Consider the following 19,215-nt stretch of genomic DNA (forward strand, 5'->3'; position numbering starts at 1 on the left):
GAGAGCTTTCTCTGCCTCTTTCCCTCTCTCTCTTTCTTTGGGAGGTGTGAGGATACAGCAAGAAAGCAGCTGTCTACAAGCCAGGAAACAAGGCCTCAACAAACACCAGATCTGCCAACACCTTGATCTTTGACTTCCCAGCCCCCAGAACTGGGACTATTAATGTTTATTGCTTTAGCCACCCAGTCTATGGTAAGTTTGTTATAGCAGCTCTAACTAATACAGCAATCAACAAAACAAAACAAAACAGTAACAAAATATAATATGCAAATTATAGTGATACCTTCCAAAATGTTTGTGAAATATAACTTTGACTTGCAAATCAGTTGTGGACAGTAAAATGTAAACTGTAAATCTGTCTTAAATCTGTCCCTTCCCTGCTTTGGCACGCATTCATTACATCTATATGTATTTGTATAGCTAAGCATATCATTTCATTGGTTTTCATAAGCAGCCTGTAAAGGAGGAAGAGCAAAGATTATGTTTCCCCAAGGTCAGTTCTTGGCACAGTGACTGGAAGATTTAAAAACGTACTCAATAAATGTTTGATAAATTAACAACCAGTAAACAGCAATACTGCTACTAGAACTCATAATACTTAAGTCCTTGCACAAGGATATTTTACAAGGTATCATTTTCCATTTATTTTTAACTTCTTATGCAAGTTTTTCTTGTCTTCTTAACTAGATGGTAAAGTAAACTCCACGAGACTAAGGATGCCATCTGGTTCTTTTGTACCCTCAGATTCTACTATTATGCCTTGAATAGGGTGAATACTCAATAAATCTTTGTTGATTTACTTTAGGACAGGCTATGGAGACAAACTACTTTGATGTAGTTTTAAATATAAGTAGTTAAAACTTGTAAAACTAAAACCAAAATTCAACGAGTATATGAATGAGGATGATTTGGATTCTTGATACTCAAGAGTCAAATTATCTCCTTTCTATAAAAAGTCAATCTCCAAAGTTTTTACCCTTAAACTGGCATTGAGTAACACAGGTGTTACAAAATAATGTCAGAGACAAGGCTTTTTTTTCTGTTGTTATTGCCTATGATTTAATAATACAATTTAGAAATAAACAATTAATCATAATTTTATCACTCATTTTCCAGGTCAGAGTTTTTCCATATTCAGATACACATTCCACTGAATATGAATACTGATTTAGGAAAACCATTTTTTGAACTAACTCCCTGTGTACCATGTTGATATAATAGCACAGTTAACTCCAAGAATTGGTCTTTAATATAGCCCATTACATTCAGACATTGAGACTGTTTACTGTGAATACATATTAAGTTTCATTGTAGAGGCAAGAGATGTTTTTCTTGATGTGAATCTTACAATAAATAAGTTGAATACAAAAAAAATAGAGAAGATGTTTTCATAACAAGCTACCTTATAAAGTAATTCATATGTAAAAAAGCAACTGTCATTGTGGCAAAGAGTATGTTTTATATTTTATCCTCTTCAATCATAAGAGGAAGAAGGAGAAAAAAATCCTCATTGTATATAAAACCTTGTGCACTTGACATAAGTCCTTCCAGCCATGCTTTTTGATTGAAACAAACTTAAACCATATTCCATTTCACAAAAGCAAAATGTGCTGAACATGTGGTTTTTAATATAGAAGCATGTGCATCAACTATTCTGCATGAAGGTCTTTTCTGAGAAATGTCTCTAGGGAAAGTTCATTACCCAAAGCCAGGGAGCACAGGAAAAGGGTGAAACAGACTGAGATCAAGCATTCCTTAAAGTGGATGGCCCAGGCAGAGGCATAAATGACATTTAATATGCACACTCAGGATCTCCTGTTGAGTGCTCTGTTTGGTAACCTGGATAAGGATGCTTGTTTAGTGGATAAAAGTGTAACTTTAGAAATTGACAGGAACTATTGTGCTCTGACACCTGTATTCTCAGCTAGAGATGGTAGAAGGGGTATTAAACCAGCACACATTTCAAACTTCATTTTATTTTGCTTTCTTACAACTTTCTGGTTTCAAAAGAGCCATTTATAAAGCTGACAATTTAAGCATGCATTGACAACACTAAGTTGCCATTATAATATAGTTCAAATTCAGTCTTTCCATTGCTAAAATATTTTTTAATCTGTAAATATAAACTGAGGGACAAGCTGACATTATCTTTACTGTAATAGTTGGTGTGAATTATCTTATGAATAGGTATTTTTATTGTAGAATTTATCAATAATACTATTTATATCTAAAATAAATACTGTGAAGTTTGAAAGCAGTTAGCAGAGTAAATCAACAGTGAATATTAGCACTTCAAAGATATCATCCCTTTCAGCTTGAAAAAGGAAAAAAAAAGAGAGAGGTTGGGCTGTGAATTTTGACCTAAGAATATAATAGCATCTTCCTAGATCTCATTATGTCTTATGTCCACTTAAGGCCATCTGGGGCCCAGAATGATGAAAGAGTGGTGCAAATATATGAGACCCTGGATCTAGCAATAGCCCTCTGGATATTAGCTTGGATTAGTAGATTTACAGCTAATCCAAACACTGTGAGGCAAATTCTGCCTGACACATCTGCACCATGAGTCTCAAAATTGTAGCAAGTCAAGCTTTTGAAGAGCTGACAGCAGCTTTTATGCTCCAGACACAAGCTGCATGTGGTTTGCCATCAAGCGCAATTCTTCATATCTGCATTCCCTCCACATTTGCAATATCAGCCCCTGCTCCCCACCCCCCACTCCATGGTAATGGCCATTGTCAGCCACAAACTTAAATTGGTCATATGTTCTTTTCTAGACCAAGCAAATTTTGAGTCAATTTTTGCATGAGATCTACGTGATATGAGAAAGAGAGAAAGGGCATTTATACTCTTCATTTCATCCAAAGAAACTATCTGAAAACAAAGTTTTATTTTAATTTCTGCTAAATCACAGATTCAGCTACAAATTTGTATCTGAGGAGCCACTATATAATTTGGGGATTCTCACTGGAATTCTTGAATGTTTTTCAAATTAGGGAGTCTGTGATATCAAAAAAACAAGTGGTCATATTTTCATCTGTGATGTAAAGTATATTTTACCTAATATAATCAGGTAGAGACATCTGAGCAGAAATCATATCAGCAAGCATTGGACACAACATATAAAATGGTCCAGAAATTATATGTATCATTGAAATCGGGATGATACTAATTCTACCAAATATAACCTGGCCTATTACTTATCTGACAAAGGAATCTCATACTAATATTAATAAAACTATCATTTTTAACCTACTATGTGCCATGATTTTTACATTCATGAGCATTGATCTTCACAGAACAGAATGAGGTCAATATTCTTATCTCCATTTTACACGTAAATGAAACTCAGAAAAAATAGTGACTTATCCAGGACCCAAAGTGGAGACAAAATTTAATCCCTGATATCTCGGTTTCTAAAATTCTCAATTTTTGACTGTGGCACTGTTATGGAGTAAATTGTGACTCCCCCAAGCTAAAAAAAGGAATGCTAAAATACTAATCCCCAGTGTATATGAAATGGAATTATTTCATATATGTAAGTTTTGGTCTTGATTAAATCAGAGTGTTCTATTAGTTTCAAGTATACAATATAGTGTTTCAATACTTTCATACATCATGTGTGCTCATCACAAGTGCATGCCTTAATCCATATCACCTATTTAACCCATCCACCTACCCACCTCCTTTCTGGTAACCTCTATACTTATGAATCTGGTTCTTGATTTGCCTCTCTCTTATTTTGCCTTTGCTTGTTTGTTTTCTTAAATTCCACATATGAGTGAAGTCTTATGTTTATCTTTCTCTGACTTATTTTGCATAGTATAATATTCTCTAGCTCCATCCACATCATTTCAAATGGCAGGATTTCATTCTTTTTGCTGGCTGAGTAATATCCCATATGTGTATGTGTGTTTGTGTGTGTGTACCACCTCTTCTTTATTCATCAGTTGAAGGATACTTGGGCTGTGTCCATAATTTGGCTAATGTAGAAAATGTGGCTATAAAAATCAGGGTGCATTTTTCCTTTTGAATTAATATTTTCATATTCTTTGGGTAAAAACCTAATAGAACAATTGCTGGATTGCAAGATACTTCCAATTTTAACTTTTTGAGGATCCTCCATCCTGTATTCCAGAGTGGCTTCACCCGTTTGCATTCCCACCAACAGTACAAGAAGGTTTCTCTTTCTCCACATCCTTAACAACACCTGCTGTTACTTGTGCTGTTGATTTTAGCCATTCTGACAGCTGTTAGGTGATAACTTATTGTAGTTTTGATTTTCATCTCCCTACAGATGAGTTATATGGACCAACCTTTTATGTATCTGGTGGCCATCTGTATGTTTTCTTTGGGGAAAAAAGTCTATTCATATCTTCTGCTCATTTTTAATTGGAATATTCATTTTCGGAGGTGTTTAGTTTTATAAATTCTTTAAATATTTTGGATACTAACCCTTTATTGGAAATGTCATTTTGCAATATCTTTTCTCATTCCGTAGGTTGCCTTTTTGTTTTTCTGATTGTTTCCATCACTGTGCAGAAGCTCAGTGCTTATTTTTATGTAGTCCCAATACTTTATTTTTGCTTTTGTTTCCCTTGCCTCAGGACACATATCTAGTAAAACGTGGCTATGGCCAAGGTCAAAGAGGTTACTACCTGTATTCTCTTCTAGGATTTTTATGGTTTCTGATCTAACATTAGATCTTTAATCCATTTTGAATTTACATTTGTGTATGGTGTATGAAAGTGGTCCAGTTTCATTCTTTTTCGTGTAGCTGTCCATAATTCCACACCATTTGTTGAAAAGACTGTCTTTTTTCCATTGCATATTCTTTCCTGCTTTGTTGAAGATTAATTGACTATATAGTTCTGGGTTCATTGATCTATGTGTCCATTTTCATACCAGTACCATACTGTCTTGATCACTCTAGCTTTGTAATATAAAGTCTGGAATTGTGATCCCTCAAGACTTACTTTTCTTTTTCAAGATTACTTTGGCTCTTCAGGGTCTTTTGTAGTTCCATACAAATTTTAGGTTTGCTTTTCCTAGCTCTGTGAAAAATGCTGGTGGTATATTGATAGGGATGGCATCAAAATTGTAGGTTGCTTTGCGTAGTGTAGATATTTTAACAATATTTATTCTTCCAAACCACGAATATGGGATGTGTTTCCATTTCTTTGTGTCATCTTCAATTTCTTCCATCAGTGTCTTACAGTTTTCAGATTATAGGTTTCTCACATCTTTGGTCAGGTTTATTCCTAGGTATCTTTTTTTTGGTGGAATTATAAATGGGTTCATTCCTTAATTTCTCTTTCTGTGGCTTCATTATTGGTGTATAGAAGTACAATAAATTTATGCATGTTGATTCTGTATCCTGCAACTTTACTGAATTTGTTTATGACTTCTAGCAGATTTTTTTTTTGGTGGAGATTTTTGGTTTTCTATATAGAGAATCATATCATCTGCAAATAATGAAAGTCTGACTTCTTCCTTGCTGATTTATATGCTTTTTATTTCTTTTTGTTGTCTGATTACTGTGGCTAAGACTTCCTATACTCTGTTGAATAAAAGTGGTAAAAGTGAACATCCTTCTTTTTTTTGACCATAGAGGAAGAGCTCTCAATTTTTCTCCATTAAGGATAATAATAGCTGTGGGTTTTTCATTTACTGTCTTTATTATGCTGCGGTATGCTCCAACCGAATTTGTTGAAGGTTTTTATCATGAATGAGTGTTCTACTGTGTCAAATGCTATTTCAGCATCTATTGAGGTGGTCATAGGACTCATCCTTTCTTTTATTAATGTGATAGATCACATTAATTGATTGTGAATATTGAACCACATTGCAAGGCAGAAATAAATCGCACTTGAACATGGTGAAAGATTTTTTTAATGCATTGTTCAATTTGGTTTGCAAGTATTTTGTTGACTTTTGAATCCATGTTCATCAGAGATATTGGCCGGCAGTTGTCTTTATTGTGTTGTCTTTATCTGTTTTTTGGTATCATGGTAGTGTTGGCCTCAGAATGAATATGGAGGTTTTCCTTCCATTTCCATTTTTTGGAATAGTTTGAGAAGAATAGGTATTAACTCTTCTTTATATGTTTGGTAGAATTCACCCATGAAGACATCTAGCCATGTTTTTGTTTGTTTGTTTGTTTGTTTGTTTGTTTTTGGGGAGTTTTTAAATTACTGATTCTATTTCTTTGCTGGTTGTTGGTGTGTTCAAGTTCTCTGTTTCTTGCTTTTACAGTTCTGGTACTTTACATGTTTATAGGAATTTATCCATTTCTTCTAGGTTGTCCTTATGTTGGTATATAATTTTCATAACATTCTATTATAATTGTATTTCTGTGTTGTTTGTTGCTATTTCTGCTCTCTCATTTGTGATTTTATTTATTTGGGTCTTTATCTTTCTTTTAGACAAGTCTGGCTAGAGGTTTATCAATTTTATTGATTTTTCTGAGAACCAGCTCCTGGTTTCATTGTCCTATTCTATTGGATTTTTTTTCAAGTTTTTACTTAAATTCCAATTAGTTAACATACACTGTAATATTATTTTCAGGTGCAGAAGTTTGTAATTCATCACTTACATACAACACCCAGTGCTTATCACAACAAATGTCCTCCTTAATACCCACCACCCATTTAACTCATCCCTCGCCCACCTTTCTCCAGCAACGTTCAGTTTTTCTCTATAGTTAAGAGTCTGTTTTACAATATGTGTCTCTCTTTTTCCCCCTAAGTTCATCTGTTTTGTTTCTTTTATTCCACATTTCAGTGAAATCATATGGTATTTGTCTTTCCTTGACCGATTTATTTCACATAGCATATTGCTCCCTAGCTCCATCCATAGTGAGGCAAATGATAATATTTCATTCATTTTTTTAACATAAGGAAACATTTATTTGAAGTTTAACATGAAGTCATACAAATAAAATGAACAAACACAAATCCACATCGAGTCATAAAACAGATAGCAAAAGACAAAGTAAAAATAAAGAAAATTAACTGGCAGCTATATACGGTTGGACACAGTTGTGTCTTGTACACCAGAAACTATTCTACAAAATAATCATCTTAAATCAACAGAAGACCAATCTTCAATGTCGTCTTACAAGATGTGTTAACTTTAGCAATCCCCTCCTGTTTTCTCCAACATCCTCCTTTAGTACGGCTGGTGATTGTTTTGGTGATTGCCACCCTCTTGGGATGATTTGCTCTAAGTGCTCTATTGACCACTGTAGTCTGCATATCCCTGTCCATATCCATAGTTCCCATAGTTATACCTAGTATAATCATAGCCGCCATAGTCACTATAATTTTGATCACCACCATAGGCACTACTGTAATTTCCATATCCTTGATCATAATACTTATTAAATCCTTGGCCCCAGTTTTGGCTCTGACCTCATCCATGACCCCTAGTACCACCTCGTTCACCAGCTGCATCACCTCTTCCTCCTTTTGGTTGTTGCTGTTGATGCCTATATATATCTTTGGGTTGTGCAACTTTGATTTCATACTTTCCAGAACCAATTTGATAATATCTGCTTTCTAACAATTTCTTTTCTGGCTCTTCATCTGTATAGGTGAAAAAACATATTTGTTTTTGTATCCATGGGAAGTTCAATATTTTCAATCTCTCCAAAGACTCCAAAATAGTCTTTAATTTGTTCTTTGGAAATATCTGGAATCAATCAACCCACAAAAATCTGTTTGGGGGGTTCTTTCCCTTTTAAAGCTTTGGCCCTTTAGGGGTCTATCAATTTGCCCTCTGGTTTGTGTTCTTTCAGTTCCAAAACCTTATCAACACTAGCAGCATCTTTGAAAAGCAAAAATCCAAATCCTCTTGATCTTCCAGTCACTGTATCTGTTTTAGTTGTATCATCTACAATTTCCCCAAATCGAGACAAATATTCAGTCAGATTTTTCTTGCTTATATCCCAGCTCAAGCCTCCAATAAACATTATACCATTATCCTGGTGATTCTTGCTTACATTGATCTTGGATCCCTCTGTGAATTCCTCTATGTTGCTGGACTCCTTCCTGTCCTCTATGGTGGTGGAGTTGTCAGCCAGGGTTGCTGGTCCGCAGTCTGGGTTGTGGCAGCAGTGGCAGTGGAGCGTTGTATGGAGCTGGATTTAAAATGGTGGCTGAAGGGGCGCCTGGGTGGCACAGTGGTTAAGCGTCTGCCTTCGGCTTAGGGCGTGATCCTGGCGTTATGGGATCGAGCCCCACATCAGGCTCCTCCGCTATGAGCCTGTTTCTTCCTCTCCCACTCCCCCTGCTTGTGTTCCCTATCTCGCTGGCTGTCTCTATCTCTGTCGAATAAATAAAATAAAATCTTTAAAAATAAAATAAAATAAAATGGTGGCAGAAGAGCTTCATTCCTTTTTATAGCTAATATCCGGTTTTGTATCCATTCATTAGATGATGGATATTTAGGCTCTTTCCATAATCTGGCTATTGTTGATAATGCTGCTGTAAGCATCAGGGTTTATGTATCCCTTTGAGTCAGTATTTTTGTATCCTTTAGGTGAATACCTGGTAGTATAATTGCTGAGTCAAAGGGTAGTTCTATTTTTACCTTTTCGTGGAACCTCCATACTGTTTTTCCAGAGTGGCTGCACCAGTTTGCATTCCTGCCAACAGAGCAAGAGGATTCCAATTTTTCCAAATTCTCACCAACATTTGTTGTTTCCTGGGTTATTTTTAGTCATTCTGACAGGTGTTAGGTGATATCTCAATGCAGTTTTGATTTGTATTTCCCTGATCAGTGATGTTGAGAATCTCTTCTTTTTTTTTAAAGATTTTATTTATTTGTCAGAGAAAGAGAGACCACAAGCACGGGGAGTGATAGGCAGAGGGAAAGGGAGAAGCGGACTCCCCACTGAGCAGGGAGCCTGATGCAGGGCTCCATCCCATGACCCTGCAATCATGACCTGAGCTGAAGGCAGACACTTAACCAACTGAGACACCCAGGCATCCCAAGCACCTTTTCATGTCATTTTTCATTTGTATGTCTTTTTTGGAAAAATGTCTATTTATGACTTCTGCCCAGTTCTTAACCAGATTATTTGTTTTTTGGGTGTTGAGTTTGATAAGTTTTTATATGTTTTGGATGGTAATTCTTTATCAGGTATGTCATTCACAAATATTTTTTCCCATACCATAGGTTGCCTTTTAGTATTGTTGGTTTTCTCCTTTGCTGTGCAGAAGCTTTTTATCTTGAAGAAGTCCCAATAGTTTAATTTTCCTTTTTTCCCCCTTGCCTCAGGAGACATATCTAGTAAGACGTTGCTATGACCAATGTCAAAGTGTTTACTGTCTGTGATCTCCTCTTGAATTTCAATGGTTTCCTGTCTCCATTTCAGGTGTTTCATCCATTTTGAATTTATTATTGTGTACAGTATAAGAAAGTGTCTAGTTTCATTCTTTTGCTTATTGCTGTCCAGTTTTCCCAACATAATTCATTGAAAACCTTTTTCCAACTGGATATCCTTTCTTCCTTTGCCAAATATTAGTTGATCATACTATCATAGGTCCTTTTCTGGATTTTCTATTCTGTTCAATTGATCTATATGTTTATTTTTGTGCCGGTACCATACTGTCTCACTACAGCTTTATAATATAACTAGAGTTCTAGAATTGTGATGTCTCCAGTTTTGATTTTCTTTTTTTTTAAATTACTTTCAGTTAGGCACTGTATAGTACATCATTAGTTTTTGATGTAGTGTTCAATGATTCATTAGTTGCATATAACACCCAGTGCTCATCACGACACATGCCCTCCTTAATACTCATTACACTGTTACCCCATCTCCCAATCCCCCTCCCTTTTGAAACCCTCAGTTTGTTTCCCGGGGTCCATAGTCTGTCATGGTTCATCTCTCCCTTTGTTTTCTCCCCCTTCAGATTTCCCTTCCTTCCCATATGGTCCTCCATGCTATTGCTTATGTTCTACACATGAGTGAAACCATATGATAATTGTCTCTCTCTGCTTGACATCACTTAGCATGATCCCCTATAGTTCCATCCATGTTGATGCAAATGGTGGGTATTCATCTTTTCTGCTGTCTGAATAATATTCCATTCTACTACATATTCTTTATCCATTCATCTGTTGAAGAGCATCTCAGCTCCTTCCACAGTTTGGCTATTGTGGACATTGCTGCTATGAACATTGGGATGCATGTACCCCTTATTTTCACTACATCTGCATCTTTGAGGTAAATACCGAGTACTGCAATCACTGGATAGTAGGGTAGCTCTATTTTTAACACCTTGAGGAAACTCCATATTGTCAAAAGTGGTCCTAAGAGGGAAATTCATAGGCATCCAAGCCTCTCTCACAAAAATAGAAAAATCCCAAATGCATAAGCTAACCTTACACCTAAAGGAGCTGGAGAAAGAACAACAAATAAAACCTAAACCAAGCAAGAGAAGAGAAATAATAAAGATTAGAGCAGAGATCAATGAAATAGAAACCAGAAAAACAGTACAGCAGATCAACAAAACAAGAAGCTGGTTCTTTGAAAGAATTAATAAGATTGATAAACCACTGGTCAGACTTATCAAAAAGAAAAGAGAAAGGACCCAAATTAATAAAATCATGAATGAAAGGGGAGAGATCATGACTAACATCAAGGAAATAGAAACAATTATTAGAAATTATTAAGAGCAACTATACACCAACAAATTAAGCAACATGGGAGAAATGGATGCCTTCCTGGAAACTTATAAACTACCAAGACTGAAACAGGAAGAAATAGACAATCTGAATAGACCAATAACCAGTAACAAAATTGAAGCAGTAATCAAAAACCTCCCAAAAAACAAGAGTCCAGGGCCATATGGCTTCCAAGGGGGAATTCTACCAAACATTTAAAGAAGAAATAATACCTATTCTCCTGAAGCTGGTTCAAAAAATAGAAACAGATGGAAAACTTTCAAACTCCTTCTCTGAGATCGGCATTACCATGAGCCCAAAACCAGGCAAAGATCCCATCAAAAAGGAGAATCACAGACTAATATCTCTGATGAACATGGATGCCAAAATACTGAACAAGATCTTAGCGAATAGGATCCAAGAGTACATTAAAAGGATTATTCACCACGGCGAAGTGGGATTTATTCCTGGGCTGCAAGAGTGGCTCAACGTAAGCAAATCAATCAACATGATAGAGCATATTAATAAAAGAAAAGACAAGAATCATATGATACTTTCAATTGATGCAGATAAAGCATTTGACAAAATACAGCATTTTTTCCTGATTAAAACTCTTCAGAGTACAGGGATAAAGGAAACATTCCTATCATAAAAACCATCTATGAAAATCCCACAGTGAAAATCATTATCAATGGGGAAAAGCTGAGAGCATTACCCTTAAAGTCAGGAACATGACAGGGATGACCACTCACACCACTATTGTTCAACATATTGCTTGAAGTCCTAGCCTCAGCAATCAGACAACAGAAAGAAACAAAACACATTCAAACTGGCAAAAAAGAAACCAAACTCTCTCTCTTTGCAGATGACATGATATTTTATGTGGAAAACCCAAAAGACTCCACCCTCAAATTACTAGAACTCATACAGCAATTCAGCAATGTGGCAGGATACAAAATCAATGCACAGAAATCAGTTTTTTTCTGTACATGAACAATGAGGCAGAAGAAAGAGAAATTAAGAAATCAATTCCATTTACAATAGCACCGAAAACCATAAGATACCTAGGAATAAACCTAACCAAAGAGGTAAAGAATCTATACTCTAGGAACTACAGAACACTTATGAAAGAAATTGAGGAAGACACAAAAAGATGGAAAAACATTCCATGCTCATGGATTAGAAGAATAAACCTTGTTAAAATATCTATCCTGCCCAGAGCAATCTACACTTTCAATGTCATCCCTATTAAAATACCATTGGCATTTTTCAAGGATCTGGAGCAAACAATCCTAAAATTTGTATGGTACCAGAGACCAGAATCACCAAGGGAATGTTGGAAAAGAAAAACAAAGCTGGGGACATCATGTTGCCTGACTCCAGCTTTGCTTTTCTTTTTCAAGATTGCTTTGGCTATTTGGGTTCCTTTGTGGTTCCATACAAATTTTAGGATTGTTTGTTCCAGCACTGTGAAAGATGATGGTGGTGTTTTCATAGGGATGGCATTAAATATGTACATTGCTTTTGATATTATAGAAATTTTTTTTTAAGGGCTTCCATCATCTTGGGGAAGGGAAGCCTTTTTTTTTTTTTTTTTAGATTTTATTTATTTATTTGACAGAGATAGAGACAGCCAGCGAGAGAGGGAACACAAGCAGGGGGAGTGGGAGAGGAAGAAACAGGCTCATAGCAGAGGAGCCTGATGTGGGGCTCGATCCCATAACGCCGGGATCACGCCCTGAGCCAAAGGCAGACGCTTAACCGCTGTGCCACCCAGGCGCCCCTGATATTATAGAAATTTTAACAATATTTGTTAGTGTATAAAAATACAATCGACTTCTGTGCTTTCATTCTATATCCTGCAACTTTGCTGAATTCCTGTATAAGTTCTAGCAATTTTTGGGAGTGGAGTCTTTTCTGTTTTCTTTTTTTTTTTTTTAAGATTTTATTTATTTATTCGACAGAGATAGAGACAGCCAGCGAGAGAGGGAACACAAGCAGGGGGAGGGGGAGAGGAAGAACCAGGCTCACAGCAGAGGAGCCTGATGTGGGGCTCGATCCCAGAATGTCAGGATCACGCCCTGAGCTGAAGGCAGATGCTTAACTGCTGTGCCACCCAGGCACCCCTCGGTTTTCAACATAGAGTACCATTTTATCTGTGAAGAGTAAAAGTTTGACTTCTTTGCTAATTTGGATGTGTTTTATTTCTTTTTGCTGTCTCATAGCTGAGGCTAGGACTTCCAGTACTATGTTGAACAACAGTGGTGAAAGAGGACATCCCTGTCATGTTCCTGATCTTAGGGGAAAAGCTCTCAGTTTTTACCTATTAAGGATGATATTCACTGTGGGTTTTTCATATATGGCTTTTATGATCTTGAGATGTGTTCCCTTTATCCCTACACTGAAGTTTTTTTGTTTTGTTTTTGTTTTTAATCAAGAAAGATGTCATATTTTGTCAGATGCTTTTTTTGCATCTATTGACAGGATCATATGGTTCTTATCATTTATTTTATTAATGTGGTGTATCACATTGATTGATTTGTGAATATTAAACCAACCTTGCAACCCATGAATAAATCCCACTTGATTGTGGTGAATGATTCTTCTAATGTAGTGTTGGAATTGATTTTTTAGTATTTTGTGAATAATTTTTGCATCCATGTTCATCAGGGATATTGGCCTATAGTTCTCTTTTTTACTGGAGTCTTTGTCTGTTTTTGGAATCAGCATAATGCTGGCCTCCTTGAATGAGTTTGGAGTTTTCCTTCCAATTATAATTTTTGGAATAGTTTGAGAAGAATGGGTATTAATGCTTCTTTAAATATTTGGTAGAATGCCCCTGTGAAGTCATTTGACCCTGGTCTTTTGTTTTTTGGAAGACTTTTGATTATTGATTCAATTTCCTTTATACTTATCAGTCTGTTCATGTTTTCCTTTTCTTGCTTTTACAGTTTTGGTAATTTATATGTTTCTAGGAATTTACCCATTTCTTCGAGGTTGTCCACTTTGTTGACACATGATTTTTCATAATATTCTAATTGTTTTTATTTCTGTGGTATTGCTGTTTATTTCTCCTATTTAATTTGTGAGTTTTATTTATTTGTGTCATTTCTCCTTTCTTTTTGATAAGTCTGGCTAGACACTTATAATTTTTTATTAGTGTTTTCAAACAAACAGCTCCTGGTTTCATTGAGCAGTTCTACTGTTTAGGCTTTTTTTTTTTTTAACTTTCTATTTCAGTTATTTCTGACCTAGTCTCTTTTATTCCCCCCCTTCTTCTCACTTAAAGCTTCATTTGTTGATATTTTCCTATCTCCATTAGGTGTAAGTTTAGGTTGCTTATTTGGGAGTTTTCTTGCTTCTTAAGGTAGACCTGTATTACTATATAGTTCTCCCTTATGACTGCTTTTGCCTCATCCCAAAGGTTTTGGACCATGGTGTTTTCCTTTTCATTTTTTTCAATGTATTTTTTAATTTTTTCTTTAATTTCCTGGGTGACCCATTAATTATTTGGTAGGATGGACTTTAACCTCCACGTATTTGTGGTCTTTTTTCTTGTGGATGACTTCATGTTTCATAGCATTGTGGTCAGAAAATATGCATGGTATTATCTTAACCATTTTACCTATTGAGGCCTGATTTGTGACATAGTATGTGATATATTCTGGAGAATAGCCCATGTGCACTTGAAAAGAATGTGTATTCTGCTGCTTTGGGATAAAATATTCTGAATATATCTGTGAAGTCCACCTGATCCAGTGTGTCATTCAAAACCATCATTTCCTTGTTGATTTTCTGATTAGGTGATCTGCCCATTGATGTGAGTGTGGTGTTAAAATTCCCTATTATTATTATATTATTATCAATGAATTCCTTTATGTTTGTTATAAGTTGTTTTATATTTTTGGGTGCTTCCATGTTGGTTGCATAAATATATGCAATTGTTAGATCTTCTTACTGGATTGTCCCCTTTATTATTATATAGTGCTTCATCTCATTCATTTATGCATGTAAATCCCAAATAGAGGGATTTTCCGGGTTTTTTTTTTTAAGGGATTCATAATCTCTTGCTCCCTCATTGTATATGATACAAGTTATCTGGACCTGCAGTAAGATTCCCAGCTATGTTTAGTTTTCAGCAGCTACCAGGCTTCTAATGTATGCCAAGACCAGTTCTTCAAGTCAGTCGAGACAGAAACCTGTCCAGTGGCCAGCTCCCTGAAAATGCATAATGTTGGATGCATGCTTCACTCCTCTCTTTCCATTCTGAGGACAGGTCCTAAAGCTGTATTTCCCTTGACTGTTGCATCATGTCTTGTAGGCCAGGAGTAAGCCACCCAGTTCTCTTTTGTCCTACATGTCTTCTTGGCTTCTAGAGTACACTGAATCCCATCAGCTTTCTGAGACAGGCTAGACAAAAACCACTACCTCAGGCAGCTTCCTGAAGAGCTAATATATTGTATGTATGCTTCAACTCTTTCCCTCCCCAGGAAGAAAGGCAGTAGTTGTGGTGTTTCTTCCCCTCAACTGGGGAGAGAATTATGTTGAGTGATTGTGTGCTCATCCAAGTCATTGACTTTGTTCTCAATAGTGCCCAATATGGGACCTCCTCCTACCAACACTTAGATCCAGACAAGACAAAAATCAGTCCCTAAAATATCTGAACACTGGATATATGTTTTAGTGATCTCTTTCTCTCTCCAAGGACAAGCTTATAGCTTGGAGTTTCCTTTTCATCATGCAATGCTGAACCAGAAGTAGGAATCATGGTATGTGAGTTACCACCAGGTTTGATGCACCTGTTTTGTGCTTGCTTGAGGTGCAGGAACTTTTGAACTGGTTCGACATTTCTCAAAAAGAGAATTGTTGTGTGTACTGTTGTTGAATCAGTGTCTCTGTGGCAGGAAGGAGCTTCTGGGTTTCCAACTCTGCCATTTTGCTGAAATAACCCTTCCAAAATATTTATTTTTATTTCACTTTCTTCATTACCTTCATTAGATTCTATGATCTATCATTAGAACCAAAACTTATAACTTCCTAGACTCTTTTTCTCCCCCTCACAATTGTCTGGCAAAATGCAACCCTGGTTAAATTTGACTTTTCCCTATTTTATAACTTCTCCTAAGCAACCCAATGAGGATGGAGGAAAATATACAACTATGTTGACTAGTCTCACAATAGATTTATGTCAAAAAACCGGAAGTGGGTTTTTACAATGTTAAGTGATCCTAGTACATATCTCTAGTCCAGGAGTTGGCAACCATTTTTCAAGCTCCAAATAGTAAGTATTATAGGGTTTGTGAAACATGATGACTCCATTGGAAATAGTCAGCTTTGTTATTATAAAGCAGTCATAGACAATATGTGAAAAAAAAAAATAAGCAGCTCTGTGTCCAGAAAGAAAAAAAATATTCATAAAAACAGTCAATGGTCAGATTTGGCCCATAGACCATAATTTTCTGACACCTGCCTTAGTCAATTTACTTTCCTTACTTCCAGAGATGACTATTTCACATGCTTTTTCTGTTATCAATTCAACTCCTCATTCTCTCTTCCCCACTCTAAGATAATGATTTTTTAAAAAATTTCATTGAGATGATAGAAGACATCAAATGAGCACTGTTCAAGAGAGGAAGGTGGCACTGGAAAAGGAGGACCCTAGGCTCACTTCACTCCACAAACACACCTAGATAACTATCGAAACATCCTAAATACCCTAGAAATCAATCTGAAGCCTGTCAGAATGAGCTCTACAACTAAAGGAAGAGAAGAGACCACATCAAAGAAGGTAAGAAGTATGAAGACATGGTTTAGGGGAGAAATGGATTTTTAGTGCTGCAGAGGGGAGGTAGTCATGGTTGTGGACATGGGGAAGAGAGAGAGGAGCATGCAGGGGAACACACAAGGGGAAAGTTTCTCCAAAGCCTTTGGCTTGGAAAATTGGAGGAGCTGAATTTCATGAATTTTTGCAGCCAGCAGGGTAAAAGCCTAGAGATTTAGTTTAGTTTGGCCGGGACAAAGTGTGGAGGGAAGTGGGGCTAAGGGCACTGGGACTGCTCCTGGAGAAAAGGCAGGCAAACAACCCAGGGGTACATAGCTTGGAAAGAGTGATCTGAAGGTCTGGGGCACATAGTGGAGAGAATATTTCCCCTTCTCAGAGTGCATCCCTGAGAGGCAGCATTCACAGAGACACCACTTCAGGAACGAAGAAGCTGGCCAGCACCATTCACCTCTGTGAAGCTCAGTGAAACACAGGAGCACCTATAGGAAGGAATACAGCACTGATACTGGCTGCCTAACTTGCTTACACTAAGTCCCACCCAGTTGAGCTCTGATGGGACTGCCCTACTCAGTCATGCTTGCCTGAGTCTCGGTGCAGTGAGCCCCTTCCCCAAAAGACCAGCACAAACCCTTACCCAAACCATATCTCTGGACAAAATCTTCTGCAGGGCTTCACTTCTGGTGGAGTTGGTGTCAGGTATCATTTCACAAGCAGACCAGAGCACACCTAGATAAAACTCACCACATTCAGGCCAGGGATGAAACATTGCACACGACAGACAAAGATAGCCTCTGCAGATGACTTACCTGAAGGATAGAGAAGCCAAAATACAGCACCAGGACCTAGGCACTACATGACCTCTTCCTCATAAGGTCATTACTTTCAGGAGTAGGAGACATAACTGGTTTTTCTGACATACAGAAGAAGGCAGAAACTTAGACAAAATACCAAGACAGAGAAATTTATCCCAAATGAAAGAGCAAGAAAAGTCTATGGCCAGAGATGTAAGTGAAAACAGATATAGGTAAAATGCCTAATGGAGAATTTAAAACAAGAATTACAAGGATACTCACTGAAATGAGAAAATAATTTAAAGAGTGCCTGTGTGATGTAGTTTGTTTAGGGTCTGACTCTTGATTTTGGCTCAGGTCATGATCTTAAGGTCATAAGGTCAAGCCCTGTGTCAGGCTCTGTACTCAGCACAGAGTCTGCTTAAGATTTTCTCTCCCCCTGTCCCACCTGCCCCTCTATTTAAAATAAATTTTAAAAATCTTAAGAAAAAGAATAAAAGACATAAGTGAGAACCTTACCACAGAGATAAAAGAGTTAAAAAAGAATCAGTCGGAGATGAGGAGCACAATTAATGAGTTTAGAAACAGGCTTGATGCAACAAACCCCGGGCTTGGAGAAGCAGAGCAATTAATTAATTAATTTGACCTAGAAGACAAAATAATGGAAAATAATAAAGGTGAACTAAAGACAAAAAGAATTATAAAACATGGGAAGAGACTTAGGGAACTCAGAGACACCATCAAACATAATAGCATTCATATTAGAAGAGTCCCAGAGAAGAAAAGAGAGAAAACAGGGCAGAAAATTTATTTGACAAAATAATAGCTGGAAAGTTCCCTAATCTGGGGAAGGAAACAGACATCCAGAGCCAGAAGGCACACAGAACTCCCATCAAAATAATAATTTAAAAAAGCAGATGCACACAAATACATAGCACAATTAAATTTGCAAAATATAGTGATTAAGAAAAAATTCTAAAAGCAGCAAGACAAAAGAAGTCCTTCACTTACAAGGGAAAATCCATAAGGTTAACTGGAAATTAAAAAAAGAAAAAAGTAAGCCAGAAGGGAGTGGCACAAAATATTGGAAGTGCTGAATAGGTAAACTCAGCAGCCAAAAATACACTAACCAGTCGGGCTATTATTAAGAATGCAAGGAGAGATAAAGAGTTTCCCAGAAAAACAAAAACTAAAGTAGATCATGGCCACTAAGCAATCACTGAAAGGAATATTAAAGAGGACATTTTGAGTGTAAAAAAGAGACCAAAATTGACAAAGACAAGAAAGGAAGAGAGAAAATCTCCAGAAACATGACAAAACAAAGGATAAAATGGCAATAAATGCATATATATCAATGATTACTTAGAATGTAAATGGACTAAATGCTCGTATCAAAACACATAGGGTGTCAGAGTGGATTAAAAAACAAGACCCATCTATATGTTGCCTTCAAGACACTCATCTGAAACCTAAGAACACCTGCAGATCAAAAGTGAGAGAGTGGGAAAAATTTTTCTCACAGATGGATGTCAAAAGAAAGCCAGAGTCTCAATACACTTATCAGAAAAACTGGACTTTAAAACAAAAAGTGTTTGCAACAGATTCATTTAAGACCCAAAGACACCTCCAGTTGAAAGTGAGGGGGTAGAAAACAATTTATCATGCTAATGGATATCAAAAGAAAGCTGGGGTGGCAATCCTTGTATCAGATAAATTAGATTTTAAACCAAAGACTGTACTAAGAGATGGGGAAGGGAACTATTTCATAGTAACAGAGACAATCCAACAAAAATATATAACAATTGTAAATATTTATGCACCTAACATGGGAGCACCCAAATACATAAAACGATTAAAAGCAAACATAAAGGAATTAATTGATCATAATACAATAATGATGGGTGATTTTTACACCCTGCTTACATTAATAAAGAGATCATGTCAACAGAAAATAAGCAAGGGACAGTG

The 19,215-nt window shown here is 36.6% G+C and overlaps 1 pseudogene; it reads right to left on the minus strand.

Annotated features, from left to right (window-relative positions):
* Positions 1-7,170: 7,170 nt before the first annotated feature.
* LOC100469460 overlaps positions 7,171-19,215 on the minus strand; it is a 156,631-nt pseudogene continuing 144,586 nt past the window's right edge.

Source organism: Ailuropoda melanoleuca, chromosome X, assembly GCF_002007445.2.
Source record: "Ailuropoda melanoleuca isolate Jingjing chromosome X, ASM200744v2, whole genome shotgun sequence".
Classification (NCBI taxonomy): Eukaryota; Metazoa; Chordata; class Mammalia; order Carnivora; family Ursidae; genus Ailuropoda; species Ailuropoda melanoleuca.